This window comes from Strix aluco, chromosome 12 (assembly GCF_031877795.1).
Source record: "Strix aluco isolate bStrAlu1 chromosome 12, bStrAlu1.hap1, whole genome shotgun sequence".
In the NCBI taxonomy this organism is placed as follows: Eukaryota; Metazoa; Chordata; class Aves; order Strigiformes; family Strigidae; genus Strix; species Strix aluco.
Genome location: NC_133942.1, coordinates 2,364,260 through 2,384,327, shown reverse-complemented (window position 1 = coordinate 2,384,327; position 20,068 = coordinate 2,364,260). Strand labels below are relative to the sequence as shown.

Sequence of the window (20,068 nt, the reverse complement as noted above, 5' to 3'; positions counted from 1 at the left end):
ACCCCAACACATTTTCATAATTATTTCCAGTGCATTGCACAGAATTTGCCTGGTGGGCCAAGCAAACAGTTACTGAGGTTGGATTACAACCCAGAGTCCCAGATTGCAGTGCTTGTGAATACACAGAAAACCTCCTGTTAAACTCGCCTTGATGTGCTCCTGGTAATGGCACTTCATGTAGCCAGGGGTTTAATGGTTCAGGCTGTGCATGGGATCCTCCTTCCGTGTCTTGTTTCCGTGTTGTTGTATCGCTCTAATCTGTGTTTGCACTTATTCATCTTTTTCTGATTGTTCCTTAGAGCAGCTTTCATTGTAATGCTAATGAAACGTGTCCTTTCTTAGGCTAAACTAGGATGTTTCCAAGGTAAAAAAATGAATTCTGCAAATTAAACCATAATTATTCTCTGGTCTTCCAGAAAGACACTTATCCTCCCTGTCTGATTCCTAGGCTGCAGTCTCACTGGGACAGGTAATGCCCTGACATTTGCATCTCTTGAGGTGGAGTTTATAGGTGGCAGGGAAAGACAGATTCCTGAGGAAGTCAGTGTCAAGTTGTGCAGGCAGATAGCTCTCACCCTCTCTGTACTCCTCAAAACCCATCCTCTGGCTGTATTGCTAGCGGTCGGACTCCTGAGCCTCCCTGCAGAGAAGGGGATGCAGAGTATGGGGGAGATGAGGTCGTTTGACACCACAGGATGTTTGGAGAGCTGGATCTCTTCAGAAGTGAGAGTCAGTAGAGCCATTTCTGATCCTCTATGTTCTGTTTTTTTCTACTGACTGTGGCTTGTTTGCTTCTTGCTTGCACAAGTGAGCTGAAGTGGAGTAGACTGCAAAAGGAGTATAGTCCCCAAATCGCCCACAGTAGCCCTGATGTGTCTCTTTCTCTGCGTTGCAGCCCCTTCTCTGTGGATCCCTCCATCAGGACTCTTGGGATTGGTGATGCCATGCAAGTAACAGTGGAGTTTCACCCGCTGAAGACCGGGGATCATTCCAGTTCCCTGGTAGTTCACTATGACACAGGTAAGTGCTGGGCACTGCGTGGTGCACGCTCTCTGCATCCTTCAGAACAGAGCCCTTTCTAAGCAGAATAATGTTAAACTTGCTTTACAAACTACTTCTAAAAGCTTTTCTTTCAAAAACTCTGCACGTTTCAGTGCTTAGAAGGGAGCAGATAAGGGGCAAAGGCTGAGTCTGTTCTGTGTGTCCTGTGTGGCTGTGTGCTGGTCCATCCCTGGTGTCAGCACGGTGTTCTCCACCCAGCACGCCCCCGTGACAGTCATCTACCATCATTTCCTGTTGTCGCAGCCACCTTAATTCCCTCTCCAGGTGTGCCTGCCCTGTCCTTTACCTCAGGGAAAAAGTGACAAATAGTTGGTGTTTAGGGCGTTGTTAAAGTGGATCCCCTCAAGCAGGAATGAGATTTTTGGTAGGCTGTTTTGCTGGGAGTTGCTGAGTGGAGGAAGGAGGAACCTTGATTCTCCATTGCAGTGTGCACATGCAGGTGTGAAGTTTTATTCCTAGACAATGCTCTGTTTGAAGTGTAACGTGGGGAATGCATGTCTCTGTCGGACTCTCTCTAAATGCCCCCTGTCTCTTACACACCTCTGTCCCCTGGACTGCTTCTCCGTTGTCTTGCCACAGACCCTTTTTTTTATGTTGCCCTCTACCCACCTACATCCCACACTTCACAGCATCAGGACTGAAGCAGCCAGGACTTGAGGGCTCTTGGGGTTTGGCAGGGAGTGCTCGCTGCCTCCCGAGATAGGTGTAAAATTTATACTAGGGTACGAGAAGCCAAGCTCAGGCCACAGAAATGCTGTCAGCTTTGTAAGTCACTTTAAGAGTAAGTGGAGAAAACTCAAGAGAAGGTGTGATGTTAAAATGCCTCTGTCTGCCTTGGTTCAGCAGAGGTATCTTGTGATGCTGGTCGAGACACTTCCTCAGTTGCCTGAATGCATTTGGTGTGCATTTTCTCTTGCCTGAAAGAGAGGTTTGTTTTGTCCCTGTTCCTGAACTTCGGTCCTGGGAAGTGTGATGTCCTCACCTAGGTGCTGCTGTGATGCTTTAGCCCAGCAACGAGCATTTTATTGTCTTGAGTTTGTAGAAGTTCTAGAAATGCTCCTGTACCTTCCAAATGCTCTTTGTAGGCTTCTGAGTTATCACAGCTTTGTTTAATGTTTTTCAGTCAATGACACATTCACAGAGAATGGTTTGTGCTCGCTCAGAGAAGCTCATTGGTTTGGGTAACACTGTCTTGACAGAACTACTGAAATTTCAGATAGAGAAGGACAAAAGGTGCCTCACTTGTATGCATATAGGGAACCTATAGGATAAACTTCAGAGGGACAGATCTTTTTCTGGGTTAGATCAGGGCTAACTACACTAGAGGTTAGGGCTGTGGGGTTTATACCATGTGAAGTGAACAGTCCAAGTGAAGAATCCAGGGCCAGGATCTTCACAGCTTGCTTTGAAAACCTGAGTCTTGTTCTTACTGAAACACCTGATTCCTCCATGGTTAATCTTTGCAGAAGTGATTTTCATGGATAGGCCACAGGGACCAAACTATCTGCTGGCTCTGGGATGGGCCACCTCCCGGAACATGGTGCAGCCACCTGGGAGATGAAGGCAGGATTCGTTCCTGCCTGTCAGTACAGCGCTGCAGTTACTTTTCAATAAACCACAGACTGAGAAGGAGAGCAAGGAATAATTAAGGTATTATCTCTCAAACTTTGGAAGCATACAAATAAGTAAAATGCTGCTGAGATTAATTGCTGAAGTGAAACCAAAACATTTAATCAGTCTTAAAAGCTGCTTGTTGCAGGTGTAGTGCAGAGCAGCAGACAATGTTGCCCAACCTGGCGGGGCGAGCCCTGGCTGATTTGTCCTGCGCTAAGTCAGACTCCCTGTGACTCGCATACAAAAAGCAGCTGGGTTGCTCTTTCAGAGCCACCGACAGACTGTTTCTTATGAAACAGAGGCACTAAGAGCAAAATATCAGTGTAGGGTGTTGGGAGGCATTTTCCTTGCTTTACTGTGTGTCTGTATTGACTTGCTCACAAGTGGCAGTAGTTCTCAGTGAATCACACTGTTGTTAGTGTGACTGACGCAGGATCAGGTGCATGGTGCGTGGCTTTAATTTTTGCTGAACTTGAGTCAAATCTGTCCCTAGCATTGCTTAAGCAAACATGGAGCTCTTCCCTTTGCCTGCTATTTGGTTGATTTGAATTGTGCGTCCTTTAGACTGTCCTGGTTAGGAGCACAGGTGTTGTCCCCTGGATAGACTGTCTATGTGGTGGTAGTCGTGTTGCTACAAACTTTACAGGTGAGTGTGAAGAAAATGTCTTTGCTGCTAAGAGCATAATGATTTACAATGAAAATTTGACCTTCACTGCTGTACATGTCCAAACTCCTCCATTTCCCCCATGTACATGGATCTGGGTGTGAAAAATCCCAGCTCATACTGAGATGAGGGTGACTTGGGATGTTCTGGGCTACAGCACATCCCTGTTCATCACCTTAACATCAGGTTATGGTATCAGAAGGGGTTTCTGAAGCCTGCATGCCAAGCACACATACAGGTTTGGAAGGGGTTCGGCACTCAGTGCCACTAAAAATCCTGTTGGTGGCTCGGCCCTTCCCAGATGACTTTTAGACCACCCCATGTGGATGTGGAAAAATAAGTTTGTGAAGTCTAGTCTCAACCAAGTCAGTATTCATAAAGCTTAGATACTCTTTTAGCTCTCAAGTGGTGCTCAAGTGAGATGCCCAAGCTGGTTGCCCTGAGTGCTGCTGTTTGTACATCAGACCCGGTTTGCTGCAGTCGTGATGTTTATTGCAACCTGCCAGTGTAGCACCAGCTTGGCGTGGGAGGGTGAGCTTTGCTCAGGGGCACGTAGTTAAGGAGATGTGTGACAGCTTCCCAGAGCTGTGCCAGAGGTGCAAAACAAACTCAGCAGTCCTGTAGCACCCAGAAACAAAAACATCTGCGTCAGGCGCTCCATGGGAGTAAAGGAGGCTGCCAGAGACAGGAGGTGCTGGAGAGATGCTGGGAGTTGTAGAAGGAGGATCGCTTCTCTGCTCGGAGCTCCCTAAATCCTGACTCACATGAGACTCCTGTCTCCGAGAAGTACCTACTGTGGTCTGATGGGTGGTCTTCAAGGTGTAGGACCAGATTCTGCGCTTGTATGTGGGTGCCTGCAGTGCCCACTGGACCCTGTGGCAAGGTGCTAAAACGTGCTTCTAGTCCAGGGGATCTGTTGTGTGGTGCTGAAATTCCTCTGCACAGTTTTTCCCCATCAGTCACCACATCCCTTGGGATCTCTTTGTCAGCACAGGAAACTTCAGTAATTAGCAAAGCCCCTCTGAGCTTGTACGTGGCTGACAGACACTGTACGGAGATGCTTTTATTGCTGCCAGTAGTAAGAGTAATTACGCAGGTCATTTCCCTTTGGTGGCTCTGCGAGACTAACCCAGAAGCAAAAGTCTGGGGGCAGGCTCTCGCCCTCTTTGAGGGGAGAGATCAGAGCCAGTACTCGTATGTGAATGTTAGGAGCCAGCGTGTCCAAGAAAAGCCAGCCCTCAGGGAGGAGTGTCTGCTCCATTACTGTCCTGTCTCCTCTTGGTGCAGAGCCCCCGAAAGCAGCTTCCCCAGAAGAGATGGGCACAGCAATAGTTCTCAGTGGCTTTAGTCCCGCTGGAAGCCTCTAGCCTCATGCTAAAAGCCTGCTGAGGAACCACCTGGGTATTTGGCTGATTAATACCCTGTTTTCCATCAAGTTCCTACACAATTTACAGGGAGTGCTGAGTTCCTGAGCAAAGCTCTCCTCAAGCAAGTCTCAGCTTGTTTGCTGTGGATCACAGACCCAGGCTCAGAGCCGCCTTTGTGGCTCTGCGCACCTAGGGCAAGAAGGGAGCGCTCAGCTTCAGCTCCTGGATTAATTACTTCAAGGGCACATCGAAGATGCGGGCAGCATCTGCCTCCAGCTCTGTAGTTGTCAATCGGATTGAGTTTTCCTGCACTGGGTTAGTTACTGTCCCCGTGGGAAGTGGATGAAGTAACGTCTCCCTTCCTGAGCCCTGGGGAGCAAAACTCGATCTCTGCCAGAATCAGGTTATTTGTGTTTGGGAGAAGAGAGCAGCTAAATATGTTTCTCCAGTGCAGCACAGTGGGAGCTGGAGATGATGTGGAGCTGAGCTTGCCCTGCCCTGGGTCAGGGAAGGCTCTGGCTGCCTCGTTCCCCTGCCTCTGAGCTTTGCTGGCTGGCCCTGACCGTACGGGTTCCCCAGCATCGCTTCCCCCCGTTGCTGCTGGCTGGATGTAGGGCAGAACGTCATCAGCCTCGTGTTACCAGCATTAGACTGCAGCCTGGAGAAGCAAGCCCTGGCCCGAGATGTCCCCTCCCTGGCAGTGTCCCTCTAGTCCCTCTGGTGTCCCCTCCAGCCCCGCAGGCTGGCCGACAGCCAGGTGCTTAGGCTGGCCGCGCTAAGGGGTTGCTGCAGGGGATTTTGGTACTGAGCACCAGAGAGCTACCGTGAGGTGTGGTTGGGGTTGATCAGTACCTGCCTGTGTGGGCTGCCTCTAGAGCTGCCAGCCCTCTGGGTGTCTGGAGTGAGCGTGATGAGCAGGTCGGTGATCCTCGCCATCCTCTCAGCCAGCTTGGATGCCTGTAGGATAGATACGATTTCCTTGGGGCAATGCAAGAAGGAAAAATAGCATTAAAATATTTCCTGGGTAGATCTCAACTGAATGGGAATCGCTGTCCTCAGTGTGGCAGCAACGCTCAGGGTTGCAGGGGGGTATCAGAGGTCTTCACCCTACACAGGATGCCCTGAGCCACTGCCCTGGGCAGCCTCTGCCCTTCTTGGTCTAACCACAGACAGCTTTTCTGTGCTGCAGCAGCCTCTGGAGCCATGAGTGGTAACTGCCAGCTTGAGAAAACACTGACATTTCATCTCCAATGGGCAAAATGGGGCATGAGATCACAGGAGAAATGAAGGCATGTTTACAAATGCTGCTGTGGAGCTCTTTAGTCACCTGTGCAATGACAGTGAGTTTGCGGTGATGTATTAGAGCTGTCTGGGTTTGGTGGAGATGATGGGTGACTGCAGAGCTGGGTGTGCTTGGCTGGCAGCAGGGGAAGCAAAGCCTGTGCATCTTGGCCATGGCGATAAACTAGAGTAGGGGCTGCATCGCATTGAAATGGGCCAGGGGGAATTGTCAGCCATGTTAGTGACAGCTCAGCTCCCGCCTGGATCAGCCTGGGCTTGCCAGGTGGGAATGTAAACGTGTCGGGATGATGAATCCCTTTCCTCAGGCAAAATTGGTGCTGGGTTTGGCTGAACTGGCTTACTTTGGTGAATGAGGCCACCCGTGCAAGGGCTTGGCAGTGTGTGAGTGTCACTGTACACATGCAGGAAACTCATGAAATCCCAGTCCTGGCTGTTTATTGCTGTTTGAGGCTGAACAAGTAACTGTAGTGTGGACGTGCCAGCACCTCTGAACATCTCAGCTACCCACAAGGATAAAGCATCCAAGAAAAGCACTGCCTTGCTGTGATAGTCATCTGTGGTTTTGTGTAGGCTTTGGAGAAAACAACGACCTTTGCAGAGCTCTGTTCTCTTTCCTTTAAGAACCCACTTTCGACCAAGGGTCTTGTCACCTGTCTTGCAAGGCTGGCATTGCAATCAGTGGCTTCCAGGAACTTGTTTGAAAATGAAGTGAAAATCCTATTGATGTAGTCTCTAGATCAAGCCTTTTCCTTTCTCTTTTTTCTCCTTTGTAAATCCACTGAGTTATGTGGACAGGCAGCAGGGTTTAACTGAGGTTTAGCCCTTGTGCTGCATTTTCCATTCCTGAGATCACTCAAACAGGTTGCTGAGTGTAGTCAGTGTGCACTGACTTCAGCCAGAATGGAGGAGGCTCAGTACTTGTCTGAGCAGACTCCCTACCTCGTTACATACTTGAGTCGTCCCTGTATTGTGCAGGATACCAGGGTGGGAATACCAAAACCATTTTCTGGTTTTAATCTTAGTCTTGTGCCAGTGTTTACAGGGGCTCTGACGTTGCCGTGAGTAGTGTTAAGTTACTGTTGAGCTGAATTCATGGCAACAGACCGTGAGCTTCTGCCGTCCACCGCTGTGTGCCACTGCCACTCCAGCCTGCAGTTGTTCATCTTCATGCACTTCTCCATTCCTTCCACACCAGGCAGATTTATAGTAGCTGCTTACAAGTGCCAGGAGGTGGGGAAATCTTCCACTTCCTAAGCAGCAGCCCCTTTTGAATCCAAAGCTTCCCTGTAGTGCGCTAACCGATGTAATTCTTTTTTGTGTTTAATGCTGGCACATGGTTAGAAACTTACATTGTTCTGTGAGTTTTTAAAGAAGATCTTGTTTCCCGTGTTATCCCAAGGTGTAAGCCAGACTGATGCTGCACAAGAGGCTTCTCTAGATTTTCCTTGGGCTATCAGGCATTTAAAAACTTTGCAAAAGGATTTTTCTTTCTGCCTGTCGTAGGTGGTGAGTGCACGTTGTGCTTTTTTTCCTTCGCTTGTGAGAATTCCCAGCAGTGTGGCTGGTTTCTGTCAGACTTTTATGTTCTTGTACATCTGCTTCAAAGTGAGTGGAGGGAGTCGTATGTTGTAGGCAAAAAAAGTGTAAATAGGAGTTTGTGCAATTGTATGTTGTCTTTGCATCTTAATAGTAGCAGCACTGCAACAGACCGAGGATTGGTAACTAATACTTTATACAACTGATTGGTTATAGGCTTTTATAGTTCAAATCACTTAGATTGATGGGTGAGTCTAGTTGGTCTCTAAAGTGTTCGTTTCTGTCAAACCAGCTAATAGGTAACAACTGTTTCCTGTCTTTGTTCCCCTTTTCTAGAACTGCTTGTAATAATGAATTTTTCTTATACTGTTTTAGATAAGGCCGTTCTGCTCCTTGCAGAGTATGGCCCCTCTCCAGGGCCTTGTGTTTCAAGAGATATGATCTGTCACTTTGAGGGTAGATGAAGGGGAATTAAGTTTGTGCTTCATTTGCTTGAGGTTTCTTCGCACAGCTTTGTAGCTCCACAACTCCGTAACACCCCTCCGAACAAAAACCCTGCTCAGCAACCCATGGAGTTGGCTGTGTGGGCACAGACTGGGGTGTATGTACTAGGAGGGTCACTTGGAAGTTAAAAATCTCCTTCTGGCTGTTTTGTTCATCCTCAGGCATGCACAGAAACAGACTTCTGCGTGACGCTGCATACCCCATTTTTAGCACATGAAAGATTTCTGGAAGAATGTGGTTTTCATCTCTTTGCAGGTCATCTTTGTCCGCAGCTTGTCTACTCTATCATCAGTGGAAATCACTGACGTGTTCTGAAGTGTCATTACCGGGGGATGTGTTTCAGGGCAGAACTGACCATTCATTAACCTCCTTTCCTTGTGGATCGATCAGCATCTGCTGAGAAGCAGAAGAGCAGCTTGAAGGGTCACTGATTTATTAGGTGGTCTATTGGGCATGTCTTTGCCAGGCAATCGGAATGAAAGTTCCTGCACCATTTTCCCCATGGCCAAAAGCAATGTTTCAGCCAGTCACGTACCCCAGTGTATCGTTACTGTAGTAGCAATAATGATTAAAAATAGCCTGCGACATCCTGGGTATGCAGCAGTGGTCTTTCATCATCTGACGGTTTCATCGTCCTTTTCAATACATTCTGCGAAGCTCCTTCATGCTGGGCAGGACAAAGCCTCCGTGCTGGCTCCCAGATATTCTTGTGCTGGAGTATTTCATCCTGGAACGAGTCAAACAGTTCTTCCTAAGCACAGTGCAGAGGGGTGATGGGGAATGCTGTGGGTGCTCAGTCACAGAAGGATGGACAGTGAGAGCCTGACTCCAAGGAGATGACCTAATGTGCAGGAGAGCTGTCTGAAGAGCCTGCAGCCTGTCCTGTGGAGCACTGCTGGCTGGTCACTGCTTTCCACCTCCCTTTTCATCCCCATCTGTTGTCTTACGGTTCCTTGCAGGGCCTCTGGGGTAGAGACCCTCTTCTTGCACTGTGCTGCGTGGGCTCAGTGGGTGCTTTGCCAGGGCCACGCTGGGGACTCTGACCGTTACAGCAATACCTGTGGCCACAATAATGACGAGGATGCTCTGAGCTTTGTTGTAGCCTGGGAGTGGTTCTTTAGAAACACCTGTGTTAGCAGCAGCAGTGATTTAGTGGTGAGGTTTATAAACGAGGTCTGGAGTAAATAACGTGATGGTTTAATGATGTCTGAAGGCAGCTCCTGAACACCACTTCAGAGAAGCACTTACAAATGACTGTCGCTGCTCTGCGTTTTGCTCTAGGGCTGGAAATACAAGCGTGGGAATGGACAGACGGCCTTTCTCAGGCTGGCGGAGACTCGGTGCATCTTGTAGGTGAAGCCATTAGCTTCCCAACAGCGAAACAGCTCAGAGCAGTGCTCCCGACTCTGATCTAGTGGTAGCTCTGTGGGAGACGCAGCAAAAACCACATGGTGGGGGGGCTGGATCAGGCTGTAGGTGACTTCTCCAGCTTTCCAGAGATCACTTAGCCTGGTGAAGTGACTCACTTCTCCAGCGGTGAAGTGGTAACAGAGACCTCTGCACGCTGTTTGAAAAACAAGGATATGCCGGCAGTGGAGGCAGCTGGGTATGATAGTAGCAGGAGCAAAAGAATTACTTATCATAGGTCGATATGGGGGTACAGTAACATCCTTTTGAGTGAAGAGCTCTGCTTTCATTGCTTGCTCGTATTTTCAGTGAAAAAGCAGCAGGACCTGTCTCTCTCCAGCTGCGTTCATAGAAGAGATGAGAGCAAGGCACTGTCTTCTGACAGACTGGGCAAATGAAATTGCAGTTGCTTTCCATGCTACCTAAATATTCCAAATTTGACTGTCATTCACTCCTAAAAAGATTTAAAATCCAAATTCAGCAGAGAAGGAGATACAGGGATAGAGGAAGAATATGTCTTGGTGAAGACAAAATGCATCAGGGTGCTGTTTTGTTTCTGTTCAGTCTAATCAATCTGGCTACCAGCTTCCTAATGTTTAGAGCAGTAATCAATGAAGGAAAGTACCAGCTGTGAATACTAGGAAAGCGTTCTTCATAAAACCTGAAATTTGTTTTGAAATCTTGTGCAAGGGTTTGCTCATCCATTCATTGAGCTATACTTTCAGGCTAAACAAAATCTGTCTTTGTTTAAGAACAGTTTGTACTGCTCTGAAAATTATTCCCTCTTGCACCAGGAAGATCATGTAGTATTAGAAGAATTCAGAAAGATGTTTTAGCTGTTCTGTAAATTCTCTCTTTGTCTGTTTCCCTGCACAACAGGAGCCCCACAGAGGATGACCCAATGCTAGATTTCTCACTTCAAGATAGTGAAAAGTTATCATGGTGTGCTCAGATACCTGTGTCCGTAGTCACGCAGATGGATGCTGGGATAAAACACAGGGGTGTTTCTGCTGTGTCAAAGAGCATCGCTCAGGAGTGCACAACCCAAAGCATCTGCTCTACAAAAGGTCTAGCTTTTAATTTCAAGTTCAGGCATTACTTTGTTCAGGTTGCAGAGTAAAAGCTGTGTCCTGCCACCTGTAGGAAATGTATCAAAAACATGTAAGAATGAGAGAATTGACAACCTGTAATAAGATCATGTTGTGTAAATAACGATAGGGCAGACACATCTAGATTCAGTAAATGTGCTTTCATGGCAGCCAGGCATCCCAAACCACAACCATGGACATTACCCTGTCAAGTGAAATACCTAGTGCTACGTCACTGTTACAGTACAGAGGGTTTTTTTAAAAAACTTATATATTAAACAGCCAAGAGTCTTAAATGAAATGTCACATCTAATTTGACACCAAGACATGCAGCCTGCAGCCGCCCATGGCCGACCCTGGCAGGTCCGCTCTCTGTGTCAGCTCATCAGCCTGGCAGACAGATCCGTGGCTTCCTCCTGACTCGCTGGCAGCTGTGCACGCTCTCCTGGACCCAGAGATTTGTGGGTTTATGTATTCAGAACAATGCTGAATCCTCTCTGTGGTAGAAGGTGCTCCAGCAAACCTTCCAGCCTTCAGAAGAGTCCTTGGTGCCTGCAGCCAAGAGCGCAGGGGTGGCTGTGTCCCCAGCTCCTCCCCAGGAGAGCAGCAATAGGGGATGTTTAGCAAACTGTGTGGAAACAGGCAGTGCATATGCTTTCTCCCTCGTGGGCTCTAGAGTTAGCATTTTTCTGTGCTGGAGGCTTTATTCTCATCTCTGTTGAATAGCTTCTGATGGCTTTATCTTCAAAGAATTTGTCCAGTTGCTCTCTGGATTTACAGCTGTTAGCCTCTACAGCCTCCTGTCGCAGTGTGTTCCAAAGGAAGGAATTCTCCCTGGAAAAGTACTACCACTTTTGTGTCATTTCTGACTAATAACAGTATTTCAGGCCCTCAGGTTCCTGTTTTATGACAAAAAGTGACAATTTTTTCCTTATTTACATTTCCCAGGCCATTCATGCTTTTACAAACCTCTCCCATCTATCTCCCATATGATTTCTAGGATGCGGAGTCCTATTCAATCTTCTTATAAAAGCTGCTTCATACTTGTAATTGTTCCTTCTGCCCTTCTCTATTTAGCTTCAAATGCTTCAGCTTGTTTCTTTTGAGATCAGAACTATACCCAGTATTTCAGGACGCACGTGGCCATGGGTTTAGACAGTGAGACGATGATAGTTTTTGTGGTGTTTATTTTGCAGTAGTTTGTCATCTTGATCGTTGTAGAGCGCTGGCTCATGTTTCCATAAACCCGAGCTCGAAGCACTGTGGATGTCTCCCATTTCTTGGCTCCTGGCTCCTTTGCTTGCCAATATATGCCAAGGATTCAGTGGGGGGAGAGGCAATGCTTATAAAGCATACCCGCCTCTGTAACCCTCCTGAACATCAGTTATTTCTGTATGCCAAGTTGTCCATTATAGAAAGCAGATTGTCCAGTCATTGTAAACATTGCTGCTGTCCTCGCAATGTAACTCGTCTCTGGCCACAAATCCCTACCACTCCAGACTCCCTTAAGAACAGAGAAATTGAGGCTATACAGGCATGAAGGCTGGATTCTCCGTGTGTGGAGATGAGTGAATGACTCTAGGGATCTACTGTTTTAAGGGTGAGTCTTGCTTCATTCCCCAGTGCCCCCCCAAAAGATGGGACTCCTTTTTTTTTTTTTTTTTTTTCCCCTGGAATGAATGTGATTCTGCTGTGTTGTGTCTGGCTTAGAATTTCAGGAGTCCACCCAGCACACATCCAGCTCTCTCCCTGTGTTGTTGCCCAGTAGCCGTTTAAAGGCAGGTCCGTTCGCTGGCTGCCTTGCTGTGACCTGTGCAGTGAGGAGGAGGCTCTGCCTTTGCAGAGAGATGCTCTCCATGCTATGGCCGGGTTGCTGCACTTGTCCGTTGGGGCTGGCTCTGAGGCTTTAAGCACCACTCCACAGAAATGCCGTTTCTAGAGAGCATGTCTGATGTTTGCTGTTTGCATCTCACCTGGGAAACACTTGCCTGCAAGAGGAAGAGCGGGCTTGGTACTGAAGTTTGAGCTCAGTTGACTGCCAGGAGTTACTTGGCTGGGAATAAGGAAGGTTTGAAAGCTCTGGAAATGAGGGAGCCTGTGGTGGGAGTCTGTTTGGGAGGGTGATGTGCTGGCAGGTACTCCAGCAAGGCTCCAGTCATTAGTCAGTTGATGTGCACAGCCTGGGACACTCTCCTCTTCAGCTGGGTCTGAGGTGGAAAGCAAAGATGCCCTCGCTCTGGTCGTTCAATGGCTTGGGAAGACGCAGCGTAGACTTGCAAACTCAGGCATAAGCAACAGGGTCCCGGCTGAGGAAATGGGCTTGCAGGACTGTAATGGGCAGGTTGGGGTGGGCCATGCCCCACCAGTCTTGTTTTGACATCTCTTCACAAACCCACAGCAAGTGAGGGCGCTGCTTCTGCAGCACAGTGAAGCTCTCTTCTGTGTCCCATCCTGCCCTGGGCTGTCACTTGTTCCTCTGAACCTCCATTTCCTGCCCACGTGCCCCCAGACATCTTTGCTTGTCAGCAACAAGGGGTCAGGAGAGACACAACCCTGGGCAAACCCTGACTGAGGTGGGACTCCTCAGAGTCACCCGAATGACTTGGATGCAGAATTCCCTGTGACTTGAGAGGGATGGCAACCCAAAGGCCACCTGGGCACATCTGAAAAATCTCACTGTAAATACTGTCCCCTTGGGGATAAATCTCCAGAAACACACCCAGAAATAAGGTGCTGATGGTGGTGCCCAGGACGTCCTCATTCTGTACACGGGCAGCTGTCAGAATGTGATAAATGTGCTGATCCATGGAACTGCTAACACAGCTAAAAGCTGTAACAGTTTCTTCTGTTACTGGTGGTTTGCTTTGTTCCTCATACTTCCATCAGCAAGTGAGATGAGCAAAGACTCCCCTTTGCTTTTTTCCAGGTGAAGATATTCACACAAGCCTTTATGGAGCAGCTGCAGATGTCAGCATCAGGCTGGCCAGGAGCTCCCCTGACAGTTGGGAAGACTTACCTCACGCTGTCAAACCACAGATCTGTGGTCATCCACAATCGGAGTGAGATCATAGTGCACTTCCAGTGGAAGGCTTTTGTTACTCAGGAAGAGGAGGATTGTCAGAAGCTGAGGTTCGTTTGAAAGATTCATTTCAGTAAGATACACTGCCCGAGGGTAAAACTAACATATGGCCTCAAGGGGTGTTGGTGCATTGCATGGTTTAGGACAAGTAAACCATCTACGGCATCAGGTTACGTGTCCCTGGGCTTTAGGGTAATGGAGCTCAGTGCCTCCCATTCCAGCTCCATCCATGCTTCACCTGATGATGGCGTTTTGGGGAGGAAGGGTTGATTGCAATGACTGGATTTCCTCGGAGAGCAAATTTGCATTGGTGGGAGCACCAAACCACTGAGGTCCAGAGACCCCTGGGCTATGGAGGGTCCATGAGGCTGAGGAAAGTGTCAGCACTCGTTCCCCGGGACTGCACTGAGTAGCAGCACTTAACATAGCTGCAGGTAGCATAACTGTTACAATATTCACTGCAGCTTCTTCCACTCCAGCTTTGATAAGGTGGCAGGCTCCTTCTCCAGTAATGTGCAGGTAAAGTGCTTCGTTGGCCCAGCAAGTTGAGGCCATCCTGCTGTAGGATGTTGAATTGCCCTGCACTGTCCCGGTTCCCAGCACAACGAGGTATTTCTACCCTTCCTTAGAGACTGGGGAGGTGAAGGGTTCCGCAGGGAAGGTAGGGCAGCACAGGACAGAGCACTTCTGGGCTTCAGCACCCTGTGTCTTCGTGGTGCTGAGAGATGGGGCAGGTTCTTCAAAGGGTGTCTGTGGTGAAGCTTTGAAATTCCCGTTTCAGGCAGCAAAGAAACACTTATAGCCCGGGGGGATCAACTGGAAGTGACACTTAAAAATTTGGGTGATTAAGGGAATCCTTGTGGGACTTTTCAGACTTGCATGGATGTAGGTGTATAGGAGTTAGGTCATAGCTGATCAGGAAGCTGCCTTAAACTGGAACACTCTTTTAAGGGCTTCTGAGACAGTAAAGTTCAACATAATAGGTCAAAAATGCCTTGAAGGCCAAAACTAGTTTTCCACTGTTGTCTATTTTTAATTACACAGTGTGTGACTTCCATGCAAGCTCAGTGTGTTAAAAGAAAATCTCATTACCTTCTCTGGGCACTTGCCTGGACCATTGCTTTACCGCTCTCCTCTCGCCTGCCTGTCTCAGATTGGACCCTGAGTGATCCTCTTTCCCCTCAGAAGCAACCAGGTTTTCCCACAGTTCACTTCAACCTGATTCTTTTCCAATTACATCTCGTGCCAGTTTGTGTCCTAGAGTCCGATCAGGACATTTTGTTCCTCCTACTTGCAATCTCAGGGATGGTCATAGCTCCAAGGCCACTGTCCTGCTGTCAGAGAAGCTTTTGAGATCTCAGAGCAGAGAGGTCTTTCCACGAGAGGAGGCAGTGCAGGACCCTGCTCTGGGCTGTGACCCCAGAAGACCTGGATCATTAGAAGGTCTATCCAGGGGTTTGTTCTGTCTCCGTCCTGCAGGAACTTTCTGGGATGTAATGGTGGAATTATTGTCCGCTGATGGAGGTTGAGTTGAGGGTTGCTCATCGGTGGCTGGAAGCCCTCCTCACACGCAGCGCTGTAGGTCAGCCATGGAGAAACATTTCCCACTGCACTCCACGGGGAGTGAGCCAAAGCAAGTATTTTTGGTGCTGGTGCCAGCCTTTGCCTGAGGCTCTGTCTGTGTACATCTAGTAACGTCCATGACAGTATTTCCTTTTGAACTGTATTTGAATTCAGCTGGGTGATGATTGCTATCCTGTTTATACTACATTGCCTCAATCTGCTACACATGGAGCCTTCCACTCATCCCCCCAGAGTTGTCACCTGCTGGTTCTTCATGGCCAGGGACTGGAGCATGCAGAGGGGACAGCGATATGCCAGCTAGGAAACAACTGCTCTGTAGCCATGCTCCCTTATCTCTTGGTTGTGATCTTTAAACACTAGAATGATTTCTGCTACAGCTACCAAGTGAGGGAGAGATTAACTGCATCAAAGCCCTACAGAGATGGCCAAAAAGAGGAAAAAGATAAGGTGGTTCAAGGCTAGACGTAAGGGTTTGGATTCAGAGATGCTGGTCCAGACTTCTTTAGTGGGTGATGCTAGGCAAAGTCCCTTCCCCTCTCAGGGCCTCTGTTTCCATGCATATAAAGCCATTGGTTTCACCAAAGTGATGCGGTGCCTGAATTCATTGGTTTGCTTTTACAGTGCTCTGGGATCCTCTGGTGGAAGGCAGTATAGGGCACATTTAGCTTGCTTATCCCTGCAGGTCCAAAGGGGAAGAAAAGAGTGATGCCAGTAGCCTGCAGCTGAAACCCAGCTGTGTCTCCCCTTGCCAGTGAAGCCCTGCAGTGGGTGCTCCTTCATCTCGATCTGCCTCCCCCAGGCAGCTCTGTAGTAGAAAAAGCTAGTTGGGTTGTTGGTGGATTCTCCATCAGTTGTGGCAGAGGCTTTGAGCCGGGAGGCTCTTGAGGGCTGCTGGCTTTCAGAAACCTCTTCTGAGCTTGTAAGCGTGGGGTAAAACTACATGCCGTGCCAGCGAACAGCAAGTGATAATCTGATCCGTGTGGGACCCCACGGCTCGGGGTCAGCCCCTTGCTGAGCAGCTGCTGTTCCTCCCCGAGCGCTTTGCTGCCCCTGCGCTCACACGAGTCTCTGCAAATATGTTGCTCATTAAATTATCTGCTTGGATTGTCTCTCCCCGTGACTGCAGGCTGCAGAGGCAGAAAGAGGACGAGATGGATCGTTGTCTGAGGGAGTGCAAGGTGGACCCCGCTCTCCGAGAACGCCTTTCCCTTCTCTCCCGCCCCTTCCAGGACCAGTGGGCAAAGGCACAAGGAGACTCCATGCTTTTCTCCGACGATGTGTTCACCCTTGAGCCGCTGGTAAGCGATAGCTGAGAACCTCCCTTCCTTCTCCTCCCTGGCTGAGGTCACTTGGCAGGTCCCTGCATCAGCTGGCTTGATGTGCCGAGAGAAAACACCAGGTTTCTAGTGAGGCTGCGAGAGCTTGTTGCAGAAAGCATTTCTGTGGGCTCCTGACAGAGTAAGAGGCTGCCTAAAGCTGAGCTCTGCTGCAAGGGCTATAAATTAAGGGCACTTCATAAGTGTCCTTACACTGTTGAGAGCTATTGATATTTATGAGTAAGGGCAGAGCTTACACATAGCGTATGGGGATTAGCAAAGGATATCAGAGCACTCTCAGTTCACATATTGACCTGAGAAATGAAATGGTCCTCTGTGGAAAGGAGGCCAAATTCCACCCAGGTTTGATCACAGACATACCAATCTCTTCATATAACCTGGACGGATACCACAGCTGAATCTCCCTTCCAGTGTCATCTGTGAGCCTGGACACAAGGCTGGCAGGTTCAAACGGACTTTTTGAGTTTCATTGCACATAGGTACAGAAATTTTTTTGCTTTTTCTGTTTATGCAAGCAAAACCCCATATCCTTCAGTCAGCCAGAGCCCTGGTTCTGAGTATTTGCATGGTCTGAGATGAAGAATGCCCACTGTCCGAGCAATGCAAAATCCCTTTTCATCTTGGAGTAAATCCTAGGATAATCTCAACCTCTTCTTCCTTTTAAAATAGGTGAAACTATTTTTTTTTTTCCAAGGAAGGGGATCATCTGCTCAGTTACTCCTATATCCCATATAAGGCTGAGAGCCACCAGTGTTGGCACAGCTGCAGTTTCACACCACTGTAGCTGACAGCAGCATGATGTGACCAAGCAGTTGTGTCAGAGCAGTGGGAATATTGTAGAGAGTGGGAGCCGATCAGCTGAGCATTAAGATCACCCTGTGGTGTGTCAGAGCTGGCTTTGGAGTGTGTTCCAGGGCTCCTGCTGCTTTACAGTTGGATTGTGTCTCCACAACTAGCTTAGCCTGCTCTTGAGCTCCTGAAGTGCGTTAAGGTGAGGTCCAGAAGTCCAGCTGCCCACAGCACCGAGTCCTGGTACTCCGTGTAGTGACATACGGACATGAAGTGTAGCCTGGCCTCAAGTCTCGAGTGGAAACCTTTCCTGAATGGCTGTGTTAATGTTACACAGTTTGCTCTAGGACTGAATATAAGTGGGCTACCGCATGAGTCTCTCCCCTTCTGTATTGTCCAGCATTATCAACCTTTTGATTTCCATTAATTCCATTATTTATGGAACAATTAGGTTCACATTCAGTTTTGCTCGTGCCTGTCCTTCCCCCTGGCATATGGGTGTCTTTACATCAAATGGTAGTAAGTATTTTCTCCTCTTTATCAAATGTAGAATCTAAAAATCCACTGCTGCTGGCTTCCACAGCCTTCTCTCCAGTGACAGCCCTGTAACTTCTAGCTTGGGCAGACACCCTTCTTGCACTGCCATATAAATCTGCTGGAGAGACCCCCCAGAGATGGGACTTTGCTGCCTCAGACCTTCTGGCCAAAAGTGGCTGCTCTCTTCTTCCCACCTCTCACCCGTGATGTGTGGGAGCACCCCACAGAAATAATGAAACCCTTGTAACAGGTGACAGGAGGAAATAATTGCTTCCAGAGGTTGGGAAGCTGGTGGAGGGAGAGTAGTCTTGGAAATGCTTTCTGGGTGGGATGGCTTTGCTGTGCCAGTGGACCATTAGCTGTCAGTATTTTCAGGTGCTTCAATCTGTAGAAGCTGCAGCAGGTCACTTCAGTCTGTATAGGGTTAACTAGCTGATGAAAATAACAACAGAAAAGAGGAGGCATGATTTTGGAATTACCATGTGACCGAGAACATTTTGAGCAGTCGTCCAAGCCTGTGGGGAAACAAGCTGATACGCAGCTCTGACTTTCTGAGCACATCTCAAATTTGGTTTATTTTTGCATCTACACATGGTACGTCAGCAGAGGCAGCTGTGGTAGAGGCCCAGGTGGCTACCAAGGGACAAAGTCCTTGCTGTTTGCTGCATCCTCCCCGCCACAGCTCGGCTGTAAGTCACATTGCAGACCCATGGGAGCTGACCCCTTGGAAATGGCAACCAGAGGAGAGGGAGGACGAGGACTTGTTACTGTTACGCTGACCTTGACAAGTCATCGCTGTCCTGTCCTTGCCTGGTAGTGACTCCTCAGTGTCACGTGTGAACTCTGAGCTGATGGAGGTGGTCTTCAAGATGTCCAGGTTACGAAGGTGCTACTGTTGTTGATCCAGAGGTTTATTGCTGCAAATCTGCACCTCAGCTGGGGAATCAAGCTGGTCCCCTTCCAGATGAGAGGCTACTGCAGAGCACTGTGTTTTTTGGCGGAAGGCACCATCTCCAGTGGGAGCCGTGGTCCATCCCACAGCTCCCTGTGGGTTCAGTTATTTATGGAAAGAGGCAGATGTTAGCTTTGGCACTGCCTTTCTCCTAAGTGCCCTGAGCTGACAGGATGTGCTTTGAGTATTATTTTAGTACTTCTGTTGCCAGCTCTGTCTTTTGTTTCTTTGACTGCTCTGAGCAGTGATTTCCTTCCATTGCCTTCCCCCTCTGCAAAGCAAAGCAGGTGATTTGGCCAGCAGTTGGTGGTGCCCGGCTTTTCAAGACCAGCTTTTTCTTACTCAGACTGGTGGAGATCTAGCAGATTCTCATTATTCAGGGGCTGAGGGAGGAGAAATAGGATCTGCATGTATTTACAGTTGGGCTCTTGCAGAGAGATCACTTGTGTGGCTGTAAGTCATGGTGTGCCATCCCCTCCTGTATCACCTTGCTTTATGCTGTAGCAAAGCCAGGGTACGACAGCTGGAGTGGTTGTGCTGTACCATCATACATCCACTGTCTGTATTTTATGCCACCTGCCAGTTGCAGCCTGTCTGAGGCCAGAAGTGTTTCAGCCAGAACTGTTGCAATACCATGTTCACAGCACTGCATAGTTTTACATCTGTCCTGGTTACCATCCATGGTGGTTCTCCATGCTCTGACTCAACTGCCATCCTATAGAGAACGTGCTAGCCCAGGCAGACCGCTGGCTCCTGAGGTGCCCCGAGGCTTGGACGCATGTAGCAGTAGCCTGCAAGGGTGGGTAATGAAGCATTTCCTTTCAAGCAGCAGTTCTTTTTTCCCCTGTGGGGTAGCAGGAATGCAATGAACCTCTTCAACAGTCTATTTTAATTTCCCAGGAGAAATAACTCACAGTATTTTCTTGAGTTATTTCACAGTTCTTCCCTCTGTTCTGTTGACTCTGAGCGGGCTGTGCATTAGGGAATTATTTGCAGCTGCAGCCCAATAACTCACCATGTCATAGCTCTTCAATTTTTGTGGGGGCTGTCCTTTGAGCTATAAGGGCTAAGTCAATGGGAAGCTTTATAGTTATTTAATATTTATGCTGCAGGAGTGCCGGAGGCTCCACTCAGTTCAAGACTCTTCTGGACAAAGTAGTGAGGATACCCAGCAGGATGCAGAGTCAAAGCCTCACTTTGCTAATAGAAAAAGAACTCTGTTCGTCTCCTTCTATAAGCTGAATTT

The 20,068-nt window shown here is 48.5% G+C and overlaps 1 pseudogene; it reads left to right on the top strand.

Annotated features, from left to right (window-relative positions):
• Positions 1–353: 353 nt before the first annotated feature.
• Positions 354–20,068, top strand: part of LOC141928914 (hydrocephalus-inducing protein homolog) — a 99,604-nt pseudogene continuing 79,889 nt past the window's right edge.